At 37.2% G+C, this 13,900-nt stretch overlaps 1 protein-coding gene across 10 annotated transcripts in view; it reads left to right on the top strand.

Annotated features, from left to right (window-relative positions):
• LINGO2 (leucine rich repeat and Ig domain containing 2) overlaps nt 1–13,900 on the top strand; it is a 1,231,101-nt gene that overhangs the window by 397,110 nt on the left and 820,091 nt on the right. For 3 of the 10 annotated variants that reach the window (XM_084795139.1, XM_084795145.1, XM_084795146.1), the window contains 2 exons: nt 224–287; nt 1,246–1,308. The exons of the other annotated variants lie outside the window; for them this stretch is intronic. The gene's annotated coding sequence lies outside the window, so the exon portion shown is untranslated. The remainder of the gene's footprint in view (nt 1–223; nt 288–1,245; nt 1,309–13,900) is intronic. 10 annotated transcript variants of the gene reach the window in all.

Genomic DNA, 13,900 nt, shown 5'->3' with positions numbered 1-13,900 from the left:
AGGGTTCAGATTTACTGTGGATTTCAGGAGATAGGTTCACTGGAGTTATAACATCTCTAGCTAACCGTTCTGTACTGCTCAGACTTACAGTGTGGCTTATTAGCTGCCCATCTGTTTTTACGTGTGGCTTACTCCCTAATCAAGCAGTTTTAGGACATCTTGCATGTGAGCTGGCTAGAAAATATCTGCATGCATTGTAACATAGTCTTGTTGTTATTTACAGTTAATTAGAAAAGACGGGTCAGAGTGTTCTTGTCTCTACGGATGGAGTGAGATATCATTTTAAGGTTGGCACATTATTTTCCTTCACTTGATGAATGTTTACTGTCACCGCTCAATAAGAGATGAGCTACAGCCTGCTAGTTTTGGCAGTGTATGCATAGTGGGGCTGTTTAGCTTGTCCTCCTGAATTACAGCTCCATTTATTTCATCCTGTTTCATTAATCTTTTGAGTCCTTTCATGGCTGATGATATGGCTCCTGCTAGTGTTGAGGGGAGGATTAATTAAAAGTAGTTTGGAGCAATGCATCTATGGAAGCCAGTCCCCCTAAATGATTTGGATGCCATTATAACTGACAAAGAACAGACTTGAAAAGGACTTCAGAACACTTTACAAAGGACAATCTTCAGGGAGAAGGTCAAGGGAAGGGTAGGAAAGCAATAAATGTGACCCTCGGGGAAAGCATAAACAAGGAGTATATTATATATTGACTCCTCAATACATGGTGTTTACTGGTGGACCATAGGGTATAATTAGAGCACTTAATTGTTTTTGGAAAAGGTGATAGGCTTGCATATAAAAGATGTTTCAACACAGAATTACCGGCCACCAAGCTGATTTTCTGTGGAGTGGAAGGAGTTACTTCCTCTGAAACAAAAGTACATACCTAAATTGATTTTGAAAAAAATGCTTTGAATCTTAAATCTCTTTTCTGTTTCTTACTGCTGACATGTAAAATGTCATTTTGATTCTTCTCATCTTCTCATCAAAATCATCAACATGTCAAATGCTGTAGAATCATTGAAACATAGTCAGAAAACCCAAGTTCTAAGGCGAGAGAGAAAATAACAGTCATTGTTTGAGGAGGGGGGGGGAGTTGTTTGCTAAATGATTTTTTTCTTTGTAACAGTTCTTATTTCCTCATCACTTTACATTATAATTTAAAAGATGCACTTCCAGGAGGAAATTTTTGATTCCTAGAAAATTATATGTCTTATTCCTAATGCATTCATTATCTTTGTCAGACTGCATGATGAGGATGATGAGAACAGAATGCTTGTGGTACCCTTAAGATGCTCCAGGTACTGGTAAGGGCTTTACATCTGTATCATATTTACTCGTCAAGCCTTTGATGTAGGTTGTATTAATGCTTTCACAAATACAGAAAGTCTTTGTAAAGTACACAAGAATATCTGCCCCAGGTCTACGCTTTTCCTAGCTCTCTGATCCTTTGCTACCCTAGCATATCTCATTTTCTGTTTCCATTTCCCTGTTCTGTTTAGGGGAAAAAAAGCATTAATTTTTTTTTCATGCTAAATTGCCAGCAAATGTAGGCTAGTTACTCTTCCCCCAAATGTCTCTTTTTAGATGGTTGATTTTTGTTATTTGTCTGTGACTGTCTGCATTTGATGAGACAGGAGGATCCTTACATCCTCCATAGTAAGTGTCACTGACACACACACACACACACACACACACACACACACACACACACACACACACACACACAGACTATCCCTGTCTTGTGTGGATTGTCTTGGTTTCCTATGTATATTCTATTCCTTGGCCCAGACTCTTCACTTTTTCCCTGCCAATGACTTTTCCCTTTGTGATGCTCACAGTCATAACACAAACTTTACCACTGCCAGTAATTGAGACTTTCCTTGAGCTCTGAGGTTCTTCCAATCCTCAAACCAATCCTTAGTTCTCTTTCAAACTTCAGTAACCTTACAATTTCCTATAAACCTCCAGAATGTTGAGTGGACAAAGCCACTGTTCCTCTCATGCCGTGTACCCACATTTTCCTTCCCTCTCCAGAGAGAAGTCAATAGTTGCTATGCCCACTTACCTTATGTGCCCCAACTCATTTGCCTTTTGCCCACTTAATTTTGGGAAACAAGCAACTCATGATTAAAGCTCACCTTCATCCTTTTCTGGGCCAGCAATATTACCACTTATTGTGGTCAGAAGAACTTGTGTAGCCCAGTTTAAACTGAATAGCTTCAGGTTACATTCATACCTGTTAATATCAAGTGAATGGTTTTAACTCATATTTCTTAGATTAATATATCCTATTTCAATCTCTTTCTGTTGGACTAATAACTACTTTCTCAAATAATGGCTTTAAAAATTATTTATAGATAGATAGATAGATAGATAGATAGATAGATAGATAGATAGATGATAGATTTAATTCTAAATTCTAAAGGTGTTTTGGAGGTATGTATTAACAGATTGTAGCACAATGCTGATGCAACATTTTTATTTTCTATCTTGATATTCCATTATCAGTTAAATAATCCAGTGATATTTATTCTATTAATATTATGAAAACTTGGAAATATCTTAGTTACATATTAACACTTCATATATTATGCCTGTTATTTTTCTGTAGAACTCTGTATATAACCCGAATTTTTTATTTTGAAATAAAGACTGCCAGTCTGGATAATAATAGCAACAGCACAATAGTTCCATGGTCCTTGCACTTATAAAGTTTTTGTCCAAGTGTACACCCACACTGCTTAGCCTATACAGATCTATTATTCAGGAACTTAGTGGTTCACATTTGAATTTCACAGTTGCACATCTTTTCTACCTCCTCTGTAAAGAGAGTTAGCCAGCACAAGATTTTTCTAATTATATTTGAAGAATATACCTTACTGGAAAATGAAGAAGTTGTATTGAGCTCCGTGGTGTTGCATTACTTTTCCTGTTGCTAGGATGAAATAACCTGAGAAAGGAGCTTCAAAGACATAGTCCTTAGTTTCATTCAGAGTTAGATGGTCCAGACCACCAATGTGGGAAGTCCTGATGACAGGAGCTTGAGATAAGTCTCAAATTCTATATTCAGTCAGGAGACAGATCAATGGATACAAGTGGTCAACTTCTTTTTATGTCATCCCATGCCCATGGACCCATGTTCATTTTTAGGGTGTGTCTTCCCAATTCAGTTAACCTAATCAAGTTACTCTCTCACAGACATTGCCGGCGAGGATCTAATTAAGATAATCTGTTACTGGGGTGCCTACAGGTTTGTAACCCAGCCTGGGATACTTAGAAATATCAAGGTCAGCTTATGCTAAATAGTAAGTCTTTGTATCAAAACCAAAAATTTACACACACATACACACACACCTTCCCCCTTGTCCTAAGCTAGAATATATTTATGCAATCTCTTCAATATCCCTCTTATTCACAGCTTTTGTGTGTTGTTGTTTTTCATTCCAGTACAACTTGCAATGTTTTCTAGGCTTTCTCTTTCTGAGTGTCTTGTCTATGTAGTCACAGCCACCATAAGCTCACATGTGCAGTGGATCAGTCATATCAGGATTATATCATTTACAATGAATATTCCTCTCATCTGAACCTAATAATCTTTCAGGTGTCCTCATCTATGATGATCCTGAACAATGGAGTGTATGTGTGTGTGTGTGGGGGGGGGTGAGTCCCAGTTAGATCCAAGTAATTTATTCTCAAAAGGCTAATAAATTGTCAGTGTCTTTATTAATTACCATCTGCAATAAAAAATATTCTCATATAAAGGTGAGATATAAATATATGCCTTAGGATAGTCTCCTACCATGCTCATTTAGCAGAATTATAGCTGCAGGTTACCCGTAGGTCTGGTCACATTCAAATACGCAGATTGTTGCTCCATTTACCAGTATTAATCAAGAGTTTTTCTTTAGAATTGGCCTTAAAACCAATTATAAAGGGTTTTGTTACTCCTTTAACATTTGCACCAAGACCAGTCATTACTGTAGCTCACAGTATTTTAACAGTAGATCCCTTATTACTTATTTGCACCTTATTGAATACTAACCTCCAACCACACAAGTGTAAGACCCTCAGAAACAAATAGAAGATTGAACAATTTCCTACAACCACTCAAGAGATCAGAAGAGTATATATAATAAGCCATCTGAATAGAATAGTTCATACCTCTTTCACTCATGGTGTAGTTGTCCTGTCACACATAGTATGTTATTAGAAAAAATAGAATCTCAAGGCTGGAAAGATGGCTCAGAGGTTAAGAGCACTGTCTGTGAGTCTAAAGGTCCTGAGTTCAATTCCCAGCAGCCATGTAGTGGCTCACAACCATGTATATTGAGATATATTGAGATCTGGTGCCCTCTTCTGGCCTGAATCTTTACATGCAGGCAGCACACTGTGCATAAAAAATAAATAATTCTTTTTTAAAAAGTCAGAAAAATAGAATCTCTAATGTATCAGTGTATTAATCTGAATTTGTATTTCAATAATACTGCCAAAGTGCACATACTCGTAGCATAGTTAAATATGAACTGGTATACTAAGGGATAGAGAACTGTCAATTATCCACAAAAGAGTATTATCTAAACAATCTCTTTTCTTCTAACCCTCTAAACCAATCACTATGTTTGGGAATTTTTAAATAATTTATAATTAAAATCATGAACAAGTGTATTGCTCTAATTGGAAGATTCTAAACTGTTTATAGCCGAAGTCAGGGGGAAATTAGCGTTAGTTGTAGGAAGGTAGTCGTCCTCCTACAGATCAACACAAAGAGGAATTACTTCCAAGTTAAAACACACATTAAGAGACTTTATAATTAGTAGTCTAACTAAAAAAAGCGCATTCTCTGTCTAGATGGGTCGAATAAGTCTCTTCTTTCCAGTTCTTAGCAGGGTGTGATTACAGGGTCTGCTAATATGAGGAATATAACATTGCCTTTTAAATTGTATACGCTTTTTTTGTTGCAGGAACTTTAATAATTCTACATTCTATCCAAAAATATTTAATAATTTTAGCAAGATATTAAGCTGATTTCCATGTTCATAATTAATAAAACTTGTGTAATGCTATATCCAATAAAATTGTCTTAATAAAAGTAAAATATTATGCATGGTTAGTTATTGAAAAGTGTGTGTGTGTGTGTGTGTGTGTGTGTGTGTGTGTGTGTGTGTGTGTTTATGAATCCTTTTTCCCAAATCTTATCATAGATTCTGAACAAGTTTGATGGCTTATATAGCACTATTATCTCAGAAAGAGCAATGCATTCAAATAAGAGAATAATTCTTTAATGACTTTAATTGTTGAAAATTTATATATAATGGCTGTAGACCTATCAAGTAGTCCTGCTTTATTTTACTTTACTTTGCTTTTCTGAGACAGGTGAAAGGCTATTACTACTTACTCTTGGCTAGCCTCAGATTCAATGTGTATTGTGTGTTGGACTGGGCCTTGAGTTAACAATCTTCCTGCCTTAGTTGTCTCAGTGATGAAATTCAGATTTGCTTTTTAAAATTGTCTTTTTTTTTCTCTTTGAACATGTAAAATATAACACTTTTCCTTTTTATTTATTCTTCTCTCCTACACTATATACCAACTGCAGTTTCCCCTCCTTTCTCTCTGCAAATCAATCTCATATACCTTCCCTCTCCCCCAGCTCCATGCCTCCTCCATTTCCTTTTACAAAAGAGCAGACTTCCTCTCAGGAATATCAACAGAACATGCCATATCAATTTACAATAAAACTAGGCACATTCCCTCTTACCAAGGCTGGAGGAGGCAACCAAGTATAATAAAAAGGATCCAGAAGCAGGCAAAAGAGTCAGCCAGGCCCAACTCCCACTCACAAGAACACTAAGCTATGCAACCAAACACATATGCAGAGGACCTAAGTCAGTCCCATACAAGCTCCCTGTGCTGGTTCAGTCTCTGTGCCCCACTGTGAGCCCTGGTAAGTTGTTTCCATAGGTCTTCTTGTGGTACCCTTGACATCTCTGGTTCCTATAATCATTCCTCTCTGTCTTCCACACAATTCCCTGAGCGATTCCTAAAGTTTGACTGTGCGCTTTTTCATCTGTTTCCATCAGTTGCTGGATGAAGGCTCTCTGTTGAGTAAGAATACAGCAGAATATCATTAAGAATCATGTGTGTGTGTGTGTGTGTGTGTGTGTGTGTGTGTGTGTGTGTGTGCATGTGTGTGTGCATGCGTGCATGCTAGTCATGTGCAGTAGTATCCTAGGTCTCTGGGTCTCTGATTCCTGGACCAGCAGGCAGTGTCATGGGTAGGCCCCTCTCATTGCATGGTTCTCAAGATAGACCAGTCATTGGTTAGCCATTCCCACAGGTTCTCTGGCACCATTACCCCAGAAAATTTTGCAGGCAGGACAAATTATAGGCCAAAGTTTCAATGACTGGTTGGTGTCCCAATCCTTCCTCTGAAAGCCTTGCTTGAGTACAAAAAGTGGCAGGTTTCATATCCCCAATTACTAAGTGTCTTTGCTAGGGAGGGTCACCCTTGTAGATTCCAGGAAGTTTCCACTGCACTTGGTTTCTACTTTTCCCTACTGAAATGCCCCCAGTTCCAGTTGTCTCTCCCAGTACTCTCTTTAATAGCTCTTTGTCCTAGGCAAGTTGCTTGCCCTACAGCTATAATAAGTAAGTAGATTATCAAAAAATAAACTTTAATGAGAAAACTTGAATATCGTTTTGATTATATCTATTAAGTGTAAAAGCTCTGGTAGAGAATAAAATCCTCAGTAGAAGCTACAGTTACTGCTGCTCAAAATCATATGTACAAATTGAAAACATACAAAAAGGTCTAAAGTGCCTGAGATGAGCATTTTCTGTTTTCAAAGATGAAACAGAACACTATTCCACCAATGTTATTTTCAACACAGTATTTAATATTTTGTATGTTTCAATGAGATTGCCTTATTTAAACTCAGTTCATTTGTAGTGTCTTATATTTTAGGAATACTCCATTGTGGTATGACTGAAAGGATACCTAGTTACTAATAATTTCTTTTATACATACATTTAGGTAAATAAGCATATATAACAAAAGTTGATGCACATTTCTTCTAATATATAAATGCCTTTGAAACAATGTGTGACATTTATTTGCTTCCAGTTTCCATCTCAGTATTGTGAACATGTAGTGATGTGTGCACCTACTTCAAACAGCAAATTAACTAAAATTTACATTTTTAAACCAATTATTATATTCAGCAATGCATCTTTTTTTGATACACGTAGTACCCCACTCAGATTTTTGAGAATAAAAATAAGTGTGGAGTATTGGAAAGCATTGACTAGTGTCTAAGAAGTCGAATATAACCCCATTTAATGGAGTTAGGAGGTAAGGGTCTGAGACATACTGGGGAACATGACTTCTCTCTCATCTCTAACTTCTAAGGTATTCCATAGTTCCCCTGTTGTCTTTGCACTGTCTTAGTTACTAGGTTCTAGATAAAACTGCTGCTTTTCAGTTACTAACTTTGATTTCCACAGCACTATCGACGTGAAAGGTATTGCACATAATTGGTGAATTTAGACACTTTTAAAAACATCTGTCAAATTAAGGAGAGCATGGCTTTGTGTTGAAACAAAAAGAAAACATTTAGAAAATAAATGGATATGATCCCACAGTACAACTTGAAGTCAAAATTACAATAGTCTTTAAAAGCAGTTGTTTTGTAACCAGAGGCATAGCCCATGAAGTAAAGTGCTGAGGATGGGATCTTTATGACCTGAATTTGGATCCCAAACACTATGTAATCCAGGCGCTGAAAGGTGGAAACAACCAGATCCTGCTGCTGGCTAGTCAGATCCTCTTGTTGAGTCAGAGAGAACTGGGTTTAGTAAAAGATCATGTCTAAAATTAGGTGATGGAGAAGTGATAAAGAAAAACACCAAAGATTGATTTCTGTCCTCTATGCACGCCTGAACACATGTACACAGTCAGGGTGAAAATGTCAATCATACACATACACACACACACACACACACACACACACACACACATGCATGCATGGAACACACACATTCATTTTATAACTGTGTCTATATTGGCAATGATGAGAATATTTATAAAAGTGCAATCAATATTAATTAAAATGCACAGTGGCCTTTGCAGTGTTCCAGTATAGCTACATATAATGATTCCAGAGAAAACAATTCAATATTTGAAATAGTACTAAAAGGACTATGTTGTAAAGGTCACTTGTCATTTGCAAGTGAAATACAATCCATATTTTATGTATTCGTGGTAGGATAGCCAAGAGAAATTTTCCTGAGGGAGAAAATAAGTTTTTCTCTGAATTCTGCTTTCCTCATTTAACAAATAGGGGAAAGATTTGTCTCACATCAAAATCCATATAGACTCTAGTCTAAGTGGTTGAGTATAATACGTAAGTTTAAAAGTGAACACTGGTTTCTTAGCCAGTGTAATGGTACACGCATGCACAGTGAATGTTTCTGTCATGAGTGAGACCACTTATTCCATGCTTTATAAACTCAGACTATTTTTCAACACAAATGGTCCTGGATGCATCCTCCCACCTCCAGACTCCCTTACTGCACAAGGTCAGTGTTGACATCTGTATCTTCCCAGGCCCAACACCATATACCTGTTCTAAACTGCATCATGATTCAGTTATTAAGCAGCCGAACATTTACTAACACACTCACATATTCATTAGATTGGAGAGTTTCCTTTATCTGAACATTATTTGAACAGCTTTTGTCAACAGCCTTGCATACATTATATTTTCATTTACTTATTGATTGATTGATTCACTTTACAGCCTGATTGATCCCAGTCCCTTCCTTTCACTCTTCCTTGTCAGTCCCTACTGCCTTCTCTCCCTGCTTCCTCCTCCCCTTCTTATCAGAGAAGAAGAGGTTCCCCATGGGTACCAATGCACCCAGGAGTAAGCCCATCCTCTCTCACTAAGGCCAGACAAGGAAGCCCAGCTAGGGCAAAGGGATCCAAAGACAGGCAACACAGTTAGAGACAGCCCCTTCTCCCATTGTTGGGGGACCCACATGATGTCAAAGCTGCACATCTGCTACATATATGTAAGGGTTCTAGGTCCAGACCATTCATGCTCTTTGGTTGGTGGCACAGTGTCTGTGAGCCCTCATGGGCACATGTTAGTTTACTCTGTAAGTCTTCTCATGGTATCCTTGAACCTTGAAGCTCCTTAGATTCTTCCTCCTATTCTTCCACAGGACTTGTCATTTATACTGTCAGGGTTGGCTCACTCTCCTGGCCTGCATCTCAACTGAGCCAGTCTTTGGAATGCCATTTCCTCAATCTCTACTCCATCTTTATCCTGACTCGCCTTGTAGGCAAGACAAATTTTGGGTCGAAGGTTGTATGGGTGGGTTGATGTCACCCGCCCTCTAATTGGAATTCCCTCTGTCTACAGGAATTAGCAACTTCAGGCTCCATATCATCTATTGCTAAGAGTCTCAGCTAGGGTTTCCGCCATAGACCCTCTAAAAGACTCCCTCCCCATTATTTCTGTTTGTATCTTGTTCCTACCCTCCCTCCCCCACACCCTGCTCTCCTTATGCCTGGTCTCCACCCCTTCTTCCATCTAGTGCCTTCCCTCCATCTACTTCTAATCTTAGAACTCCAGCCATGAGAATAGGGAAAATGGTTCTGCAGTACAAAGCTCTAGAATCTGAGATTCTGTTTTGATTTGTTTTCAGACTTTCCCCTTTGCCTCTGGAAGTGTTCCAGTATCTCACTGTCCTGTCCTAGCTCTTTTCATCCATTCAGTTGAAAGTTGGTATGAATCCTGGCTCAGACTACTAGTCAAAAGTTTTCAGATATGAGCTTCGCAGGCTATTGGAGACTGAAAGAAAGAAATGGAGAAATATTAACTGTTATTGCTATTTTCAACATTGGCTTTCCAGTGGAGTAATTCTACACACCCTATCCAAGTGATTGTTTTCAAGTTTTCAGTGTCTTCATCTTTACAGCAGACAGAGAGCAGCCAGCACTCAAGAATACATGTACACTAGGACAATTAGTTAAATAGATATGGAATGCTCCTATATCTTACCTTTACTTATCATTCCCTTCCCCCTTTTTCCTCAACACTTACCTGTCCCTTCGAAGGTATAATATCAAACTCAAATCAACCATACTGCAGTTGTATGGTTCCCCTAATGGTATACAGAAACACTACCAAAAGAAATCTTCCTGTAGCATAACTTCCATGATGTAATAGTTAAGGGAGGATGAGTATGGAGGGTGAAAGAATACATGCTATTTGATAGAGGAATGGAGAATTAGTGGGGGCGAGATGTGACTGCAGTGAAAGAGGGATGGTGAACAGAAGAAAACTGCATTTGGTGGAAAATGTACAGATATTTATCTTGTCTTTATGTTATCTGTGTTACTTATACAGAATATAAGTTGTATACGATATAAATAATAACGAATAAAAGTAAAAAGAATGTATATTATAACCATATAAACTCATGCTAAGTAGAAAAAGGTTAACTATTAAACATTAGCAATGGTGTTTTTAATGACCATCCCTAAGGAGTGTGGTTATTTAGAGAATGATATATTACATAAAAATGGCATGTGAGTGGCCAGAGCTGACTCCAAGCTCCTGTGAGAGCCTGAGGGTGACTATTTCAGGGAAGATACATGGATTTGTGACAGAAAGTAATGACTTGGCAAAATTAGACCACAATGAATTATATGATTTTAGCATACATTTTTGGCATGAAAAAATATTGCTGTAAAATCCCTAGCTGAGGAAGCAGAACTGTACTCTGCCTTGAGATAAGCAGGGTACAAACTTGTTTCAAAGCCTGAAAAGATGCCTTTGAATGCAACATAACAACATTCTTACTCTCTCGAAAACAGAAGACAATAGGCTTTCAATACATAGGGCAATTTGCTGCATTGCATGATACATAGCGGAAAATGTCTGTCTTGGGAGGAGTTAAAAGTGAGTGTGAATGTGAAATTACAGTGGTAATACGGGCTCTCTGTGTAGCCTACCATGGTCTTTATCATACCTGTAGTCAGTCTGTATGAAGACACTATCAATGATGCTTTGCAGTCTTGAAGTTAGCATCCAAGTTCTCCAGCCTGCCTCTCAAGGCTCTACATAAAAGAATGTGCTTTAGCAAATGCATTTCATTGTCTATTAATATAAATCTGGCTTTCAACACTCCCTACTGCCAGAAACTTAGGCGTTTTCTAGATGATTTATGCTATTCTTATAAAATACATACTGTCACCTGTCTTTTATTTTAAAAGAAGTTTCTTTCTTTTTTATTAGTATGGTCCAAATATCTTTTGAGGGCAATATACGTTATGTCCCTTGAGATAAATCTTCTGTGTTTACTCCAATCCATAACTGATTCAGACAGAATTACTGTTCATGGTGGCACTATATTGTGTGTGAATTTACACTCCTCTTGGATTTTTCACTAAAAACAATGACAGTTATAGAGATCTGTTTGTTTGTTTGTTTGTTTGGTAATGTAGAACAACACTTACATGCCAAATATACCATCCCAATTTTACTCATATCTTTGCAACCTCTGTGCAATATTGAGCTTTGAGATGACTGCCCATTTTATCGATGAGAAGAACATGGTATCTCATTTGAATTAACTGAAGAGAGACTCTGGTGATCTCTTTAACTGCAAGCCTGTCTTTTGATTATAAAAGCTTTTTTCTGCAGGTGATGTAACTAAAACGACAGCAACAACAAAAACAATGAAACAACAATGACAATAACAAAAAAGCTCCTTATCAGTATTTTTATTGGATTTTCTTATATAAAGTATATACTTGTAAAATTAGTTAGTGATGAATTTTCCTTTATGGATTAATTAAAAAATATAAAGAAACACTAATTTCTGCTTAGGAAAACTAGGTATAACTGTTGCCTCTAAAAAGTTACAATGTAAAACACAATGGAGCTTACAAAAATTCATTCCCTTTAAAATCTATTATCTTAGACTGTTCATGCCCCCCAATCATGTGATAATATTTTACATGCAATGTGACAGTATTAAGAGAAGGGAGTTTTGCAAGCTAACTTACTCACAGAGGTGGGGCTGCTGTGACTGCACTTGGATCCTTCAGTGGGGAATGAAGATAATTCACAAGAGCATGCTCTCCCCATTATGTAAACACAGAGTTCTGCCCTCAAAAACCTATAAACACAGCTTTATCAGACATTAACATTTTATTATTAAACTACTTAGCTTTCAGAACTATACAAAATATTTTTATTGAAATTTTCGTTTTAAATATCAGAATATATATATTTCCACTTCTCCATCTGGTTCTTCAAACTACTCCTGTGTCCTTTCCTCAAATTGTGTGATATATAAAATATGATGCTGTAATACATAGTGATGTCAGAACAGATAGGAAGAAGCAAAGGAGAAGAGGGAAGGAAGAAGGAAGGCAGAAGAGAGGAGGCCTCCATTGATTTTGATGGTGAAAGATTATTTTCCTTTGTGGATTCTACATTGTAGCTCTAATAGTTTTCTAATGACATTTTCATTTCATTGGATATTTATAATTTAGTTTAGATTCAACTCATGAGTCATATAGAAAGTAAAATTACAGTATTTTGTCATTAATTCCATAAATCTAGACAGAGATTGTAGGGTTTAGCTTCTCCACAGTAGAGTGGAGAGTGGGATATGACTTTCTCACATACTCTGGTGCCTCACCTTTGACCAAGTCCCCTGGAGGGGGGAGACCTGGTGGCACTCAGAGGAAGGACAGCAGGTTACCAAGAAGAAACTTAATACCCTATGAGCATATACAGGGGGAGGTAATCCCCTCAGGAACAGTCATAGGGGAGGGGAATAAGGGGAAAATGGGAGGGAGGGAAGAATGGGAGGATTCAAGGGATGGGATAACAATTGAGATGTAACAAGAATAAATTAATAAAGGAAAAAAATCAACCAACATCTAAGCTGTTCAATAATTTACAGTGCATAAAGTATCTAGGAAAAGTTGTTAATTTCACCTAAACATTTAAAATAATATGCTGTATATCCAACTTACTGTAAAAATTATTAAATTCTAGAGGTAATTCAATTTTGATATTTAAAAATGTTTGCAGTTGCATTTGGGTCTAAAGAGAACTGAAAATATGTTTCCAGTAAATGTGAAGTTTCTATGTTTAATACAGGTTCCTAAATTTGTTTCATATAGCATGAGATCAACTGGAGTTATCCTCCATTTATTAGTGATTTCTCTGAAAGACTTTCTGATCCATTCTTTTGTTTGAAGACCTTAACTGTAGCTCCATGAACTGGGTGCAAATTATTTTTTTTATAACATCCATTCTTAAATCTAGATGATACTAATGAAATGGAGAATATTCCATGCTTCTCATATCATCAATGGTTTAGCAACATGGTTCCTTGAAAGACAGCAGAATTGGAAAAGGCTGATGGTTTATTGTTTCTAAAGTATAAAATACTGACAAAATATTGTTAAGCCATAGTCCTTTGTGCCATCTGATAGCATTTTAACAAACAACTTTACGTTTTAGCATGTGCCTTCGGAGAGTGTCTTTGTATCTCCTCGCCTCATCATTACAAATAAGTTCAATATAGACTATTTAAGCCCTAATGTTGAAATGCACACCATAGACATCATATGATCTACCTCCCACCCTAGATAGGACTCATTCTCTACATAGGAAAATAGCCTGGCGTCTGGCTCTGCAAACATTGTTTAAGCCTTGTCAGTCTATGCCTTTACATTGGATTCCACTGATGCTTGGGCATAGAGTAACATATGGCATCTAAACTCAGTTTTCTTTCTAAATCAGCCTATGGCAAATAATAAAGCTAAACTTGCTGTGCTTGGTTATTCTACATGCAAGATGATGGAAC

The sequence above is a fragment of the Acomys minous genome (genome assembly GCF_964271855.1).
Source record: "Acomys minous genome assembly, chromosome: 1".
Classification (NCBI taxonomy): Eukaryota; Metazoa; Chordata; class Mammalia; order Rodentia; family Muridae; genus Acomys; species Acomys minous.
Note: the sequence above shows the minus strand (reverse complement) of the source record. Positions and strands in the feature narration are given on the sequence as shown.